The 18,963-nt window shown below is 46.2% G+C and overlaps 1 protein-coding gene and 1 long non-coding RNA gene across 2 annotated transcripts in view; one reads left to right on the top strand and one right to left on the bottom strand.

The window, feature by feature from the left end:
• The window catches only part of mitf (melanocyte inducing transcription factor), a gene marked incomplete at its 3' end in the record, with an annotated part of 162,741 nt that overhangs the window by 8,160 nt on the left and 135,618 nt on the right, over positions 1 to 18,963 (top strand).
• On the bottom strand, positions 10,213 to 17,162 carry LOC116410476. Its single transcript, XR_004222443.1, has 2 exons — positions 16,895 to 17,162; positions 10,213 to 10,437 (listed from the first exon to the last, which is right to left on the bottom strand). It is a non-coding gene; the product is annotated as an uncharacterized LOC116410476 (long non-coding RNA).

The following is an 18,963-nucleotide window of genomic DNA, read 5'->3' as shown; positions in this document are numbered from 1 at the left end:
CTAGATCAGTTCCTCTCCTGTGAACTTTCCTCTACAAACCACTGCTTGCCAGACCATCTTGTAAATTATTTTCGAAACTGCCAACTTCACTTACTAAAACCCACCAGCTTCAATAGAGCTGGTGGTTTATACCAGACAACCTTAATCAATCCAGAAGGTAATATAATAAAAATTCCAATGTTTACACATGGTCTAGTAACCCATAGCAACAAATAAGATGTTTGCTTTTAAAGAGGTGACCAGTTAACACTACCAACCAATTGGTTGCTAAATGATTGCAAGAACTGTTGAAAGCTTTGGGAATTTTATGATATTAGCCTTTCATACAGTGGTGAAATAATGCACATGTACTGGTTAGTCTGATTAGACAATTAGATGCCTGCTCTTCTGTCTCCCTGTGACTAGGGTGGCTAGGGTGCTCAGATATTACATAGGGTGGGACTAAGATGCATATAGCTTAGGTTGCCCAGGGCTATATATTAGCATGGCAAGTAGCACATATTGGTGAAACATAGGTAGTTATCTAATGGGATTTATGGGGGCAGAGTTTTTGGCCACTTCCATGGTCCAGTTGACAAGGAGCCCAGCTACTGAACTGGACTGAAATCCTGAATTAAAGGTTTGGATGAAAAAGTAATGTGCCGGGGGGATTCCCTGGAATACTGCTAATGCTTCTCCTCTCTGCCCGCCAGTTCTAGGCTGATGGATTAGAGCATGGATAGTATTTTCGGGAAGCTTGCAATGTCTGATGTTGGAGGCGTTCGCCAGGGGAGTAAAAATAATGACTGTGTCATTAGACACCGGCCTAACTTTAGCAGCCCTCCGCCGTGCCTGCAATGTTTATTGGCTGCCGTTTGTTAATGCCATGTGTTACCCAATTACTCATCGGCTAAGGGGCATGGAAACAAATACCAATAATAATGCACGAGTTATGTAACCCTTTCTGTGCAATGCAAACATTGCATTCACCTTCGTAATGCTCTGTACCCGCAAATGTCCTAAGGTGCAATTACCGTAGGGCCCAATTACCCTGGCAAGCAGGTAGCAGCTTGGAAACCAGGATAGCAGATTCATAGTAAGGAACAGAAGCCATAAATAATCAGAAAAGCAGTTTAAATGAGGGCTCACAGACAATCTTTTATTTGGTTGCCTGGGTCAGCCTGTAATGTACTAAAAGGGGTGAACTTCCCCTTTAAAATGGCTCTAATTACAGTATAATTAGGTATAAATGTTTTGGCCCTATGGTTCTTCTAACTGCTAAATCTGTAAGCAATCTCATTTAGGACTGATTCCAATTAAACAGTCCTGCTAGTAACAGTCCAAGTGCTGTGGATTATTAATGAACTGCCCTGAAAACCCAATTAGGCCCCATTTTCCCTTTAAGAATCCTTTGGTGGAAATATGAGGCTAAATAATGAAAGTCTATTGTAGGGGAAATACTTTTCTATACTCTTCTAGCTGGGACCTTCCAGTGGGTTTAGCACTTTTCTTGCTTGGCCTCATCAAGGTGGCACCTGGGGGAATTTGTGGGGCTGGGATCCCCAACCTTTTTTACTTGTGAGCCACACTGAGATGCAAAAAGTGTTGGGGAGCCACACAAGCATGTAAAAAGTTCTTTGGGGATGCCAACTAAGGTTTGTGATTGGCTATTTGGTAGCCCCATGGGGACTGTAGGCCTGCAGGAGGCTCTGCTTGGAGTAAAACTGTGTCTCTGGGCTTCCAAAACTTGTCTCCAAGCCAGAAATTCAATAATAAGCACCTACTTTGAGGCCACAGGAAGCAACATCTAAGGGGTTGGTGAGGAATATGTTGCTTACAAGCCACTGGTTGGGGATCACTGTTGTAGGGGATGGAGAAGCACCGTTCTCCTTGGGTGTCAAGTATGGTCTCATCCTAAGTCCTCCCGGTCTACCAACAATCACTTCAGTCTTTCAGTGTATGGTATCACTTTTGGGTCAATGAGCCTGGACACTCATCATAGCTTGTTGGTGCATTGTGGCTGGAGTGACTAAAGGTGGCCATACACGGGCTGATTGTAGCTGCCGATAACGGTCCCTTGGACCCATTCAGCAGCTTATCGGTTTATAAGGGTTTATTATGGCTCAGGCTAAGGTGCACTCCTCTATCCCTAGTCATAGTGACAGCATACTATGATTTATAAAAATCATTATTTTACCCTGGCAGTTATACCTGTAACTACACACAACCAATCAAATGAGCTGTAAATGCTGGCATAAGACGGTGTATGTTACAGCAAATACAGCAACAATAAAAGATCCTGATTTTACTTTTTATGAGATCCCAAAGGATAACCCTAGGGATACTGATACTCTGATCAGTCGTGGATGAGCCGTTAGTGCATTGGGAGCTTTATCCTACAGATCCAGCTATAACCATGGGGGATACTGGTGCCTTCGGATCAAGGCCAGAAATATTGATTTGTTGCCCAGTCGAAAGCTGCCAGTGCTCCCCCTGGGTTTGTTTATTTAACGTAATACTCATCACTTCTGTTTGTCCTGCTGTTCATTCTGCTGGTGTCAGCAGCTACACATTCTGCAAGCACACATCGGCTTGGCCACACTCTCGCTGCCTTGCTGGAAACAGATGTTACATGCTCTTTCTATTTCCTACTTAAAGGCATATGGGTATATAATCTACTCGGGGACATGGATTGTTCCTTTCTCCTCTCTATATTTTATTGGGATGCGGCAATAGGGAAAGGGAGAGGTTCTGGTTAATCAGTGGCAGGAAGGCAAAGCTACCAGGAAGGAGGTCTCTATAGCAGGTCACTCTCCCCAGGAGTTTATTGGGTTAATTAAACCCATCATTTTAGGATGTGGTCAATTTACCCATAAATGATATGGGATGTATTTTTATATCTGGTGAAGGTCATGTTTCTGGTTATATGGGCAAAATGTAGCTTTTGCCTCGTGGTTAGTGCAATAGGGTGCACTGATAATAAGGTGTCCAATTCAGATACAGATTTTAGGGCCCCTCTCAACTTTAGGAACATGTTTGACAAGCTGAGTCCCCTATACCTGCCAACTGAGTTCCCTATACCTGCCCGCTGAGTCCCCTATACCTGCCCGCTGAGTCCCCTATACCTGCCCGCTGAGTCCCCTATACCTGCCCGCTCAGTTCCCTATACCTGCCCGCTGAGTCCCCTATACCTGCCCGCTCAGTTCCCTATACCTGCCCGCTGAGTCCCCTATACCTGCCCGCTCAGTTCCCTATACCTGCCCGCTGAGTCCACTATACCTGCCCGCTGAGTCCCCTATACCTGCCCGCTGAGTCCCCTATACCTGCCTGCTCAGTTCCCTATACCTGCCCGCTGAGTCCCCTATACCTGCCTGCTGAGTCCCCTATACCTGCCCACTGAGTCCCCTATACCTGCCCGCTGAGTCCCCTATACCTGCCCGCTGAGTCCCCTATACCTGCCAGCTCAGTTCCCTATACCTGCCCACTGAGTCCCCTATACCTGCCTGCTGAGTCCCCTATACCTGCCCGCTGAGTCCCCTATACCTGCCCGCTGAGTCCCCTATACCTGCCCACTGAGTCCCCATACTGCCCGCTGAGTCCCCTATACCTGCCCGCTGAGTCCACTATACCTGCCCACTGAGTTCCCTATACCTGCCCGCTGAGTCCACTATACCTGCCCGCTGAGTCCCCTATACCTGCCCGCTGAGTCCCCTATACCTGCCCGCTCAGTTCCCTATACCTGCCCACTGAGTCCCCTATACCTGCCCGCTGAGTCCCCTATACCTGCCCGCTCAGTTCCCTATACCTGCCCGCTGAGTCCCCTATACCTGCCCACTGAGTCCCCTATACCTGCCCACTGAGTTCCCTATACCTGCCCGCTGAGTCCACTATACCTGTCCGCTGAGTCCCCTATACCTGCCCGCTGAGTCCCCTATACCTGCCCGCTCAGTTCCCTATACCTGCCCACTGAGTCCCCTATACCTGCCCGCTGAGTCCCCTATACCTGCCCGCTCAGTTCCCTATACCTGCCCACTGAGTCCCCTATACCTGCCTGCTGAGTCCCCTATACCTGCCCGCTCAGTTCCCTATACCTGCCCGCTGAGTCCCCTATACCTGCCCGCTGAGTCCCCTATACCTGCCCGCTCAGTTCCCTATACCTGCCCACTGAGTCCCCTATACCTGCCCACTGAATCCCCTATACCTGCCCACTGAGTCCCCTATACCTGCCCACTGAGTCCCCTATACCTGCCCGCTGAGTCCCCTATACCTGCCCGCTCAGTTCCCTATACCTGCCCGCCGAGTCCCCTATACCTGCCCACTGAGTCCCCTATACCTGCCCGCTGAGTTCCCTATACCTGCCCGCTGAGTCCACTATACCTGCCCGCTGAGTCCCCTATACCTGCCCGCTGAGTCCCCTATACCTGCCCGCTCAGTTCCCTATACCTGCCCACTGAGTCCCCTATACCTGCCCGCTGAGTCCCCTATACCTGCCCGCTCAGTTCCCTATACCTGCCCGCTGAGTCCCCTATACCTGCCTGCTGAGTCCCCTATACCTGCCCACTGAGTCCCCTATACCTGCCCACTGAATCCCCTATACCTGCCCACTGAGTCCCCTATACCTGCCCACTGAGTCCCCTATACCTGCCCGCTGAGTCCCCTATACCTGCCCGCTCAGTTCCCTATACCTGCCCGCTGAGTCCCCTATACCTGCCCGCTGAGTTCCCTATACCTGCCCGCTCAGTTCCCTATACCTGCCCACTGAGTCCCCTATACCTGCCCACTGAATCCCCTATACCTGCCCACTGAGTCCCCTATACCTGCCCACTGAGTCCCCTATACCTGCCCACTGAGTCCCCTATACCTGCCCGCTGAGTCCCCTATACCTGCCCGCTCAGTTCCCTATACCTGCCCGCTCAGTTCCCTATACCTGCCCACTGAGTCCCCTATACCTGCCCACTGAATCCCCTATACCTGCCCACTGAGTCCCCTATACCTGCCCACTGAGTCCCCTATACCTGCCCACTGAGTCCCCTATACCTGCCCACTGAGTCCCCTATACCTGCCCACTGAGTTCTCTATACTTACTTGCTGAGTATTTTCTTTGCCTTTGGGTCAGGGGTGTAGGCAGGGCTTAACATGGGACAAATGCTCAATGGGTGAGTGGGTGGGCAAATTGGCAGGGCATAGGCAAGTCTGTACTTATAAGCAGTAATCCTCTAGGACAGTGTTTTTCAACCTTTTTTGGGCAAAGGCACACTTGTTTCATGAAAAAAATCACGAGGCACACCACCATTAGAAAATGTTAAAAAATTTAACTCTGTGCCCAGCAGCAGTGCCCCCCTAGTACATTGGTGCCCAGCAGCAGTGCCCCCCTAGTACATTGGTGCCAAGAGCAGTGCCCCCCTAGTACATTGGTGCCCAGCAGCAGTGCCCCCCTAGTACATTGGTGCCAAGAGCAGTGCCCCCCTAGTACATTGGTGCCCTGCCTACGGCACACCAGGCAACATCTCGCGGCACACTAGTGTGCCGCGGAACAGTGGTTGAAAAACGCTGCTCTAGGACAGATTACCTGTAAATTTGTAATTCCAGCCCTAGATGGCTGAGCCGGTCAAATACCATCTGGGTGGTAACCCTACCACTAGGACCTGCCATCCACAGTTGACACCTCAGCTACATGCCCACCACTACCACCCTCTCTGCACTACTGGTGGCAGGTAGCAGGGGGTGACCGGGATTTTTTCCAGTATCCCATTGTACAAGTCCACCCTGGGCTGGAATAGGTTTATGAATCAAGAATGAATTGCTGGAAATCCTTTTTACCTTTTGGACACCCCAACCTAAGACGTTAGGCAGATGCACCATAAAGTCTAGGGGATGCAGCATGGGCCAATATTAGCTGACAAATGGCCCCACAGGGGACGCGGTATGGGACATTCAGTCACGCGCAGTGCATTACAGTAATCAGTAATGGGGTAACTAGAAATTACTGGGCCCTGCAGAAAAATCATAGTAGCTCCCCCCAAAGCTTTGGGGATGAGATATTTTTCATAAATAAGTAAATAAACTCAGTCTGAGCCCCTTCAGCAGTCTCAGGGTCTGTCCTCTATAATTGTGACCCTGGCGTTTATCCCAGACAAGACCCAGTTGAGCCCGATGCTAGTGCAAGCTCACACTAATGGAGAAAATCACTTCTTTCCTGGACACCCTTTATCCAGAATAACCCCCCCCCTCCCGCTGACTAAGAATGATTAATGCCCTGTATTGTACAATGCATATTCTCTGTGAGTTCTGCGTGTTGCTGGATCCTTCCTATTTATAGCTTTGCCGACTCTGTCCATTTGTAACCTTCTGCGAGTTGCTCCACACACCCCTGACATTGATTGCTGGGTGGGAGGGGGGGCGCCGTAGTGCTGGGGGCACATTGCATTGTGTGCTGTCTGTTGATCCAGATGTGTCCAATGGCTCCGGATTGCAAAACTGCGCTGTTCCATCTGTTTCTGTCTTTATTTGTACTTGATTGTTCCAGGAACTGCTGCCCAAACACTGATAAAGCTGCAAGGTCTGTGGTCGGCCAGAACCGCACTAATGTGTGCAGGGACCTTTAGTGTAATGTCTAGAAGGTGTAAGAATTCCGATAGCATTGGGATTCAGTCATTGGTACAATTACCCTTTATTTATATAGCGTCGACATATTCCATAGCACCTTCCAGAGATTATATATCATTCCCTGCCCCATTGGAGCTTATAGTTTAAAGCCCTAACCCATGAACACATTAGGGCAAACTATGTCAAGAATCAATGGACCTGTATGTTTTTGGAGGCCTTAGGGCAGCGGTTCTCAACCTGTGGGTCGGGATCCCTTTGGGGGTCGAACGACCCTTTCACAGGGGTCGCCTAAGACCATTAGAAAACACATATTTCCGATGGGCTTAGGAATCATTTTATGGTTGGGGGTCACCACAACATGAGGAACTGTATTAAAGGGTCGCGGCATTAGGGAGGTGGAGAACCACTGGCTTAAGGTAAAGACACACAGAGCTACTAGTAGCAGCTACTTTTCCATGGCTACTAAATGCCAGAAAATACCCTGCCATAGACAATACTGAGAATTGCTTCTGCTAAAACACACAGAGACAATTATCAGTAAATGATCAGCATTGTCTATTTTAGTAGCAACGACAAGTAGCTGCTACTAGTAGCCCTGTGTGTCTTCACCCTTAAGGTGCCCATACACAGCCGATTCTATCTGCCGATATCGGTCCCTTAGACCGTTTTGGCAGCTAATCGCCCCGTGTATGGACACTACCGACAGGCCTGCCCTCAAATCGGCCAGATCTCGATTGGGCAGGTTAGAAAATCTACTTGGATCGGGGACCGCATTGGCTCGTTGATGCAGTCCCCGAACCGACTTTGCCTATACCCTTCGTTATAATTCGTTCGTTTGGCCCCAGGGCCTGGATTCTCCTGATATCGCCCACCCATAGGTGGGAGATATCGGGAGAAGATCCGCTCGCTTGGCAACATCGCCAAGCGAGCGGATCTGAAGGTGTATGGGCACCTTTAAGGTGGCCATTCCTGGGCAGATTTAGGTCTCTTCTGACCGATTTAGTAGCTTATGTGCCCATGTAACTAGGCCACCCAACCAATATCTAGACAGAAATTGTGCTGGCTTCATTTACCCATTGAATTGAGAACCACATCAGCTCACTGACGTCTTCCTATAATTATAATCTTGTAAAGCATTCTGCCGGTCCAGTGTGGTCTCCTGCCTTAGGTCGCGCCGGCCGGCAGACGCACGCTGCTTACCCCCTTCACTTCTGGGCAGTTGTGCATCCTGGTAGACAGTGATGCGCATCTGCGCATGCATGATGATCTTGACATGGGCAGTTGCGCATAATGAAGCCTTAGACGCCATCTTTGTAAAGGTTTGTAATGGTTCCTATTTCCTCATTTCCTTAATTGTTTTTGGCGCCAAAAACTGCCCATTTAAACTGTTTTCTCATTCTCTCCTTGCCCAAGCTGGCTTCTGGTTGTATCAGTACCTGCTTAAGCTTATTGTGAATTTCTGGTTTTGACTTCGGCCCGCCTCGACTTTTGCCTGTTTTCCGACTACGATTTTGCCTGAACCTTGCCGGTACCTCGTATTTTCTATATCTGTACTCTGAACGTTTGCAGGGTCCCAGCTTGGACCGCAGCAGAAAGTTCCGGGGTCCCAAAAGGGCGTCGGTGAAGACCGGGAAGGGCTGGGAGGCCCTGCTTTACCGTAAGAGTCAGATTTTACATCTAGCGGTCTCAAACAGGTTCCTGCCTAGCTAGTATGTTACAAATCTGATTGTTTGACCCTAGGGCCAAATGGAAGAATTAGCCCAATATGGTTCACCTTAGGTGGGCATATTGGGGGAGAGATCCACTCGTTTGGCACTTATAGTGTATGGACAGTTTAAGAAATGAATTTTTGCAAATGAAGACACACGTTATTGTTTATATACCCTACGGTGCGGGGTGCCTCTCCCAGCTATTGTGATGCCTACATATTGCATTTTATTGCTGTGAAACAGTAGAACTGGGGCAGTGAATAGGTTGCACATGTAAATGTCTCTATAATTAGCAACCGAGCCTGTCCTGGGGCAACATGGCAGCTCCTGTTCCCCTACATTCATGGAAACATTCTATGCACACAATGAGCTATGTTCTCACATGGTACTCTCTCTGGGAATACAGATGGTATGTTCCATGCATATGGATATAATATACAGAGCTGTTCTATGCACGCAGCAAGCTATACAGTCATTTGAACTTATTAGAAGGGAACAAAAGCCTTAACGTTAGCTTTACTATGTTTGTTAGAGGGAATTGGGCTGCTGTAGAGCTGCCTGGGGTGCCACACGGCAGCCCTATTAGGTATACAGCATCTCTTACATGCAGCAACTTCTACGCTTGTGAAGGGGAAGGGAATTACAGTGATTAGTCTCTTCGATATTGTTCTTAAGAAATAGTGGCGACTTATCGCCCTGTGTGTCAATCAGAAGGTTTAAATCAGAACAGTTCAGTGTAAAAAAAGATACTGGGAAAAATAGACAGACTGCGCAAAATAAAATTGCTTTCAATGTAGTTAGTTAGGCAAAAATGTAATCTATAAAGGCTGGAGTGGGCAGATGTCTAACATAATAGCCAGAACACTACTTCCTACTTTACAGCTCTCTAAGCTGTTAGCAGTCAGTAACCAATCAGGGACTTGAGGGGGCCCATATGGGACATAACTGTTCAGTTAGTTTGCACTTGAATCTGACCTGTGTGCTCACAAACTGTTAAGTCCCATGTGGCCCCAGGGTCAGATTAGGGGGCCCTGCAGGTGCCCGCGCCCATAGTCCTCCCGGAGGGGCCCCCCTAACCCACCTGACGTCCTCCCCCGAGCGTGTAAATTTAACGCGTCAGGGCAGGAGCGGTCGGGCAGGGGGAGCGCTGCAAGAGCCGGGGGCCCACCAGATTTTTTCCCGGTGTCCCGGCGGCCCAGTCCGACCCTGTGTGGCCTCCCCACTAACTAACAGGTAAAAGAGCTGTAAAGTAGTGCTCAGGCTATTATGTTAGACATCTTTCCAGATTACATTTTTGCCTGACTAACTATATTACAAATATTTTTTACTTTGCGCGGTCTGTCTATTTTACCCAGTTTCATTTTTACACTGAACGTCCCCTTGCCTCTTTGCACCATGTCAGCTCTGTGCACCAGATTTATAACCAAGCTCAGTAACAGAGTGCCGGCTACTAGTGACGACTGAATTTTTTCACCCGGCATGGATTTGCTGCAGAATTCCGATTTTGGCGTTGGCAAATTCATTCCTGAAACTGCCGCAAAAATCTGCCGCAACAATTCGCAAAAAGTTGCGGCCGCGTGGATCAAAAAAGTCGTGCAGTAGCCGCATTTCGCTAATTTTTCAGCTGTTTTGTGAATTTTTCGGTGAAGCAAAACGGGACAGATATGCTCATCATTACCGGCTACATCTGCCCGGGGGTACAGGAGCAAATGCCCCATATGTTGGCTCTAAGGGGTATAATATTTTTGCCCCCATTGCAGCACTGGTACCAGTAGTTAACTGTAGCTAAGCCTCCCCATATAAAGGCTATTCATACGGGTCTAATTCTTTGAACTTAGTATCATGCCTCTTTCATTAACTCCTGAAGTCCTGAGGGTAAATTACATGAAAGTTAATTCATTAAGGATCACATGGCTGCTGAGATCTAATTAGCTTTTATTAGATCATGTGATCTTTGCTATGGCACTGGGTTACTCTAATTCAGCGTCTGCTGTAACATGCGTGGCCCTTGTCTGGCCGCTGCCACTGCTGGGATTCCCCTTATGAGACTGGCAGGGAGTCCGGCCGCGCAGCTCAGTATAAGCTTCATGGTGTGGAAAATATCCTTAATTTAGCAGCAGTCACATGTTCTCGCGCCAGATCCCTGTATTGAAAGAGGAAATGTCATTTAGGGGAAAAAACAAGACTTTTAAAGTGTACCATACCCTATCCACATGTTGAACTACAACTCCCAGCATCCCCGGATATGTCCAGAGTAGAAGGAGGGTCTGTATAGGTTTAGTTTGGAACAGCTTGCATACAATGGAAACTCTTTCATTTAATTAGTGGGTTACAAATTCTAGACATATCCATGCTGCATGCTGAAATAAATAAGATTGTACAGCAGCAGGCAGGGCATTATAACTGGGCCCCCGAATACCCATATAGCTGGGAATTTACTGTATATAAAGTAAGTGTTCAAACAATTGCCGCTATATAGGATTCATTTTTCCATTTTTATTATTATTATTATTATAAACATTTATTTATAAAGCGCCAACATATTCCGTAGCCCTTTTATCAACCTTTCCCTTTAAAGGAAGGGGCTTATGAGAAATGCAGTGTCCAGGGTTATTCTGAAAGGTTGACGTGGTTATGTTAGGGATGAACTCCATGGGAGATTTTCATCAGATTTTGTGGGTCAGATTTGATTGGATCTTGCCGGGCAACACCACAAGATTCTGACCTGATCGCCATAGGCTGTAATGTAAAGTGGGATCGGATAAAGTCGAATGGAGCGTTTGTTGCTGCATCCGACAGTCAGTGTATTTGAATGAGACACCATGCTGCGTCCTAGAGATGTGCCGGCTGGCCCAAAACCTGTGGAACCCGTGTCCGGGCTCAGGACAACACTCACACTATATAATAAGGGTTCAGGCCAAGCTCTTACTGCTGCCCTCCCCGTCCACAGCCTATAGGTGGCCACAGACGCTGAGATCCGCTTGCTTGGCGAGGTCGCCAAGTGAGCGGATCTTCTCCTGTTATCCCCACCTACGGGTGGGCGATATCGGCCTAATTCAGGCTAATTCGGTCGTTTGGCCCCAGGGCCACCTTAACTAATTAGATTGTTTGGCCCGTGTATGGCCACCATAACTGTGCCCCACTTCTGCCCCCAGCAGCAACTATTTATAGGCACACAACTGCCCCGCCCCCTCTTTCAGAAAAGGGGCAGGTCCAGCGCAAGTATATTAATAGAAGCAGATCCACGGGCTGGGTCGGGCACGTGTTGGGAGTGAGCAGGTTTGGGTCACTACTGTGTTCCCTTCCTACAGGCGTGCTGTGTCGTATGGCAATTTTTTTATGTCGTTTTGTATGAGTTCCATTAAATTTTCATATAACTATATCCGTCCTACAAAATCTCCAATGGAGTTACTATAAAACCCTATTGCTGCGTTGCTAATTAGTTCACACAGAGCTACTAGTAGCAGCTACTTTTCCATGGCTACTTATCTCCAGAAAATCCCCTGCCATAGACAATACTGAGAATTGCCTCTGCTTAAACACACGTAGAGACAATTATCAGTAAATGATCAGCATTGTCTATTTTAGTAGCCGCGACAAGTAGCTGCTACTAGTTGCTCTATGTGTCTTAACCCTAATGGGCCATGCAGAATGCTTATTTTAATGGCTGTGACATACTACTTGTTGCAGCTACAAAACTATAGATAATACCCTGCCATAGACAGGGTCAGACTGGGCCCCTCCGGCCCTGATCCGCTCTCTACCACGTGAAGACGTGATGTACGTTTGAATGCGTGGGAAAAATGGGGTGTGGGACTGGGGTGGGGGCCCTTGGGGTAGCAGCCCCATTGGATTTATTAGGCCCTATCCTCCCAAGCTGCCAGTTACAGACAAACCAATGAACGCCAAGGTGGTAACAAACCAAAAGAGCGGAGTTGGTTTTATTTTTGTTCGCCCGCTGCCGACTCCATGCATTTTCTAAATCCCAGACCGATATTGTATTGTGCAACCATTACTGTAAGCGAAACGCACCTTATTTATAATATATTCCTATTCCCCGGCAAACACTACTCAGCATTACCTGTTTACGTGATTATGTATTGCAATGTATTTACCTATTGCACCTCGGAAAATACATGATCTAAACCGATTGAGCACAATAACGACCTTCGTCCCCGTTTGCTATTCATGTAGAAACATTCCAGTACGTATATATTTGTTATCGGCCAAATGTAAATACACTCAGAGCCATAAACCGTAGCACTGCTCAAGATAAGCCTAATGCAGCTCAATAGTAACTATAACCTATAGCAAGAAATAGACATTCCATTGTCCTTGCATGGAGACTGCCTGTCAGGGCACAGAATGCATAGGCAGCAATTGTCTGGGTTTTCTTTCATTATGCAATGAACTGCTTTTGGGTGGAGTTCCCCTTTAAATAAACAACACAAGACAGTGCTCAGAAAATGAGCATTAAATTAAAAGGAACAGAATACAACATAATTATTACTGACAAGTTAAATATGTTTTAATCATTAAATTACACACCTGCTTCTATGAAAGATAAGCACTTGTGCCTTTATATGGTCATAAAATTCCTCAGTGACTTCTAATATCCTTATCATTTACAGTAGGGGGTACATTATCCCTTATAATACATGAGTGATACTCAGAGTTCCCTGTATAACTCAGCCTGCAGCCTTGTGCCTTTATATGGGCACAGAACCCCTCAGTGACTGCTAATATCCTTATCATTTACAGTAGGGGGTACATTATCCCTTATAATACATGAGTGATACTCAGAGTTCCCTGTATAACTCAGCCTGCAGCCTTGTGCCTTTATATGGGCACAGAACCCCTCAGTGACTGCTAATATCCTTATCATTTACAGTAGGGGGTACATTATCTCTTATAATACATGAGTGATACTCAGAGTTCCCTTTATAACCAGAATAGTAAGAGAGGAGGAGGGCCCTTTCTATAGAGGGGCACATAATACACTAATATATGGCAGATGGGCCCTCAGCGGGGAGATTTCTCCTCCATCAGCAGATTTATATCTTGCGTCTCTTTACATAGCAACGCATTGCACAGAACAAGGAGCAGACAGCCGGCACTGGAAGGGTTAACGATCCCCATTCTGATCTGAGTGCAGCCAATAAATATGGGGATTAGGACTACAGTACGTGAACTGGCAACTGGTTTAACTAGATACACACTCGCCAGCTCAGCAAGCGCTACAATCCTGACAATTTTAGGATTAAAGGAGAAGTTCACCATCACTAAACTATTCTCAGTTAATGTGCCGCCAATAATGACTTTTTGTTCACAATATTTCTGTCTATATTGTCTTACCTTTTATCTAAAATGTAGGTTTTTGGAAATAGACCTTCCTAGTTTACTTTACAATTAACAGGTGGCATTTACTGATTGGTTGCTATGGGTTACTAGACTTTGTGCAAAGCTTGTGACTTTTTCTTACATAACTTTAAAGTGTTATTACTATTTAAAGGGCTTTACACCTTTTTTTTATGGGCTTATGTAATAAAAAGCACTATGTCTGCCCAGAAGCAGTAACCCATAGCAACCAATCAGCAGGTAGCATTTAGTGGTCACCTGTGTAAAAGCAAACATCCTGTTGGTTGCTATGGCTTACAGCTTCTGGGCAAACTTAGTGCCTTTTATTACATACAGGGGTATATATATATTGTAGAAAGTGTTATTCTGAAACCATTTGCAATGTGTCTTCATTGTTTTGTTGAATGATTTAGCTTTATATTCAGCAACTCTCCAGTTTGGAATTTTAGCAGCTATAGAGTTGCTACGGTCCAATTTTCCCTAGCAACCAGTCAGCGGTTCTAACGAGAAATTGGATAAATATAAATAGGAGTGGGTCTGAATAGAAACATCAGTTATAAAAAGTAACAATATAAAAGTTACAAAAAGAGCAATATTTTTTTGGGTGCCGGGGTCGGTGACCCCCATTTGAAAGCTAAAAAGAATCAGAAGAAGAAGTCAAATCATTCAGAGATGATAAAAAATAAACAATGAAGATCAGTTGAAAAGTTGCTAAGAATTGGCCGTTCTATAACATAACTGAAAGGTGACCCCCCCCCCCCCCCCCCTTGATGGCTCTTTCCCTTTATCCGGATAGATCCAAGTGAGAGAGAGTTCCGTGGAGAAAAAAAAACCCAGATTAAATCACAAGAGCTGAGGGTGGTATTGCCTTTCTGTACTGGGAGTGTAGAAATATGAAAGTATTAGTACAAACAATAGGCAGTCAGATAGGGCAATGGCAGTACCAGGCCGTACGAGGAATGGGAATACAGACAGGGACTGTTGGCTGCCAGCGACAATTATTCATGATGAGACAAAATATGTTCAGTTGTCTATTAAGGAGCCCATAAATTATTATTGCAGTGCTTCCCTGACAGAACCGATCAGTAAAAACTATGGCAGCATTCGTATTCTCCTGTACTAAGCACAATTCAGCAGGAACAGCCCCCTAAGTTTGCTCATAGCCTGTACAGAGAGATACCATAAAACTATGGCACATAGGGATTCCCCTGTACTAAGCACAATTCAGCAGGAACAGCCCCTAAGTTTGCTCATAGCCTGTACAGAGAGATCCCATAAAACTATGGCACATAGGGATTCCCCTGTACTAAGCACAATTCAGCAGGAACAGCCCCCTAAGTTTGCTCATAGCCTGTACAGAGAGATACCATAAAACTATGGCACATAGGGATTCCCCTGTACTAAGCACAATTCAGCAGGAACAGCCCCTAAGTTTGCTCATGGCCTGTACAGAGAGATACCATAAAACTATGGCACATAGGGATTCCCCTGTACTAAGCACAATTCAGCAGGAACAGCCCCCTAAGTTTGCTCATAGCCTGTACAGAGAGATACCATAAAACAATGGCAGCATAGGGATTCCCCTGTACTAAGCACAATTCAGCAGGAACAGCCCCCTAAGTTTGCTCATAGCCTGTACAGAGAGATACCATAAAACTATGGCAGCATAGGGATTCCCCTGTACTAAGCACAATTCAGCAGGAACAGCCCCTAAGTTTGCTCATAGCCTGTACAGAGAGATACCATAAAACTATGGCACATAGGGATTCCCCTGTACTAAGCACAATTCAGCAGGAACAGCCCCCTAAGTTTGCTCATAGCCTGTACAGAGAGATACCATAAAACTATGGCACATAGGGATTCCCCTGTACTAAGCACAATTCAGCAGGAACAGCCCCTAAGTTTGCTCATGGCCTGTACAGAGAGATACCATAAAACTATGGCACATAGGGATTCCCCTGTACTAAGCACAATTCAGCAGGAACAGCCCCCTAAGTTTGCTCATAGCCTGTACAGAGAGATACCATAAAACAATGGCAGCATAGGGATTCCCCTGTACTAAGCACAATTCAGCAGGAACAGCCCCCTAAGTTTGCTCATAGCCTGTACAGAGAGATACCATAAAACTATGGCACATAGGGATTCCCCTGTACTAAGCACTATTCAGCAGGAACAGCCCCCTAAGTTTGCCCATAGCCTGTACAGAGAGATACCATAAAACTATGGCACATAGGAATTCCCCTGTACTAAGCACAATTCAGCAGGAACAGCCCCCTAAGTTTGCTCATAGCCTGTACAGAGAGATACCATAAAACTATGGCACATAGGGATTCCCCTGTACTAAGCACAATTCAGCAGGAACAGCCCCCTAAGTTTGCTCATAGCCTGTACAGAGAGATACCATAAAACTATGGCACATAGGGATTCCCCTGTACTAAGCACTATTCAGCAGGAACAGCCCCCTAAGTTTGCTCATAGCCTATACAGAGAGATACCATAAAACTATGGCAGCATAGGGATTCTCCTGTAATAAGCACAATTCAGCAGGAACAGCCCCCTAGGTTTGCTCATAGCCTGTACAGAGAGATACCATAAAACTATGGCACATAGGGATTCCCCTGTACTAAGCACAATTCAGCAGGAACAGCCCCCTAAGTTTGCTCATAGCCTGTACAGAGAGATACCATAAAACTATGGCACATAGGGATTCCCCTGTACTAAGCACAATTCAGCAGGAACAGCCCCCTAAGTTTGCTCATAGCCTGTACAGAGAGATACCATAAAACTATGGCACATAGGGATTCCCCTGTACTAAGCACTATTCAGCAGGAACAGCCCCCTAAGTTTGCTCATAGCCTATACAGAGAGATACCATAAAACTATGGCAGCATAGGGATTCTCCTGTAATAAGCACAATTCAGCAGGAACAGCCCCCTAGGTTTGCTCATAGCCTGTACAGAGAGATACCATAAAACTATGGCACATAGGGATTCCCCTGTACTAAGCACAATTCAGCAGGAACAGCCCCCTAAGTTTGCCCATAGCCTGAGAGATACCGTTGTTTTATTGGTGAAATCTGGTGAAAATATTGCCTTGCCCTAAAGACTGAAGGCAATGGGGTGAGTAGCCCAGGCTTGGGGTAGGGAGGATAGGGGAAGGATGGCTCTGACAGTTATAAGATGAGGCAACGCCGTGGGAGAAGGAATGTGACAGCCGATGCATTGAGGAAAATATTATCTCACCTTTTACAGCTTTGGTATTTCTGTCGCTATTCCGTGCCTTTAATCTGCACAGATATGGGTTTGGGCCATAAACAGGTTGTGTGCTGGAGTTCATTCATACAGAGGGACCTAGGCCAAACCTTTTCCTCCTGTGTCTTTAATTTTCCTTAATAAACATATATATATATATCAATTTATACACGTCCTCAGCCCATTCCCCGCACCAGTCACGCACAGAATAACTGCCTGCACTAAGCAATAATGTTACTTACTTCCTCCCTTGCACCTATCTCTGCTGCATTCTGCACTGGATTTTAAATTGTACTGTGCAAGGGTTAAATACAAGTTCTGTTTGGGGCTCTTAGACGTCTCAAGTGATGGTAATTTGGCCCTGATTGTTCTTCATTTGGACCAAATTGCTACTTGACCCGTGACAGTTGCTCCTTGTTTAAAAGTAGCTATTCCTTAACTTCTTGTATGATATAGGGAATAATATTCTGAGATAATTTGCAAATGGTCTTCATTATTTATTATTTGTAGTTTTTTTAATTCTTTACATTTTTGTTCAGCAGTTCTCCAGTTCGGCATTTTCATCGACTGGTTGCTAGGGTCCAAATGACCTTAGCAACCAGGGAGTGGTTTTAATGAAAGACTGGAATATGAATAGGAGAGGGCCTGAATATAAAAATAAGTTATAACAAAGTAACAGTGACAATAGAATTGTAGGCTCACAGGGCAATCATATTTGGCTGCCGGGGTCGGTGACCCCCATTTGAAAGCTGCAAAGAGTTATAAATAATGAATAGTTGCTTAGAACTGACCATTCTATAAGATACTAAAAGTTAACCTAATGGTGAACCACCAAAAGGGTCCCTCTGTCAACACACTGGGGGTGGGGGGTGTAGGGTGGGTTCTATTTCTCGTCAGAACCTCTAGTGGTCAGACCCAACTCCTACAGTCTGACTCACAGTTCCCGCCATCCTCCCTCCCAATTAGAGCTGCCTGTATGGATCATGAATCAGTTAATGACTGGCCCATTCCCCTTCCCTCTGGAACAACCAGCAGACTCATGCTGTGTGTCAGGGGTAGGCAACATAACTTACTCAATTGTTTTTAAATGTATTGAACCCTCTTTGTATTTTAGTTCAAAATGCCTTTTTATTTTTAATAATACGCTGGCAGTAGTTGCCCTTAACCCAAACTAAGAGGCTTATACCTTACTACCCCCCCCCCATTTGTTGTTGCAGTGTATGTTTGTCAGAGGTAAATAATATTGGAAAGACAGGGCTACCCCCCCCCCCCCCCCAGCTTCTCAGAATAGAACGGCCGAAGGATCCATTTCACTGACGTGACTGTTTGGCCCCTTTATGAATAACTGAAAGTGACGATGGTTGTTTTCTGTTTGTGCTGCCCCCCCCCCCCCCCTGCATTGCAAATCCTACTAAAGCACAAGGGTATCTTGTTACCCCCAGAGGTGTCAGTCTAGGGGGCTGGTCAGAGAAGCTGCCATGCTGTTATCATTGCAAGGTTTTGATTTTATCCGGCAGTGGAAGTGCCTTGTTGAACTATGACTCGAGGGTTTAATAAACAATTCTCTGCGATTGGTCCATCTCAACAATTAGGGGCATTTTTATTATAGTGTGTAAGCTAATATCACCAGTGATATTGCCCATAGCAACCAATCAGCAATTAGATTTGAACGATCACCTACAAGTTAGAAAACAAAAACAAAGATCTGATTGGTTGTTTTGGGCATTGGTATACAGTCTATAAATATGTTGCTAGTAAATTTGCTCCTTAGAATAGCATTGTGTGTTTAGGGCCCTATGCACCCCTACAGACTCCACTGCATAAAGCAATGACTGGCCGAATGGTGGCAGAGATTGAGACCCAATGGCCTGTACTGGCCCCTTGTTATTTTGGGAAACTAGGGACTATGCAACATGCACCACTTAATCTATTATTGCCTACCATAACCTACCGACAGACTTCAGCTATTGTCACAAAACAGTGAAAAATAGGCAAAATACATTGAAGGCAATTGGGCACTTTTTCTCAAGTTTTTTCTCACTCCAAATTCTTCACAGAAA

This window comes from Xenopus tropicalis, chromosome 4 (genome assembly GCF_000004195.4).
Source record: "Xenopus tropicalis strain Nigerian chromosome 4, UCB_Xtro_10.0, whole genome shotgun sequence".
NCBI classification, from domain to species: domain Eukaryota; kingdom Metazoa; phylum Chordata; class Amphibia; order Anura; family Pipidae; genus Xenopus; species Xenopus tropicalis.
Note: the sequence above shows the minus strand (reverse complement) of the source record. Positions and strands in the feature narration are given on the sequence as shown.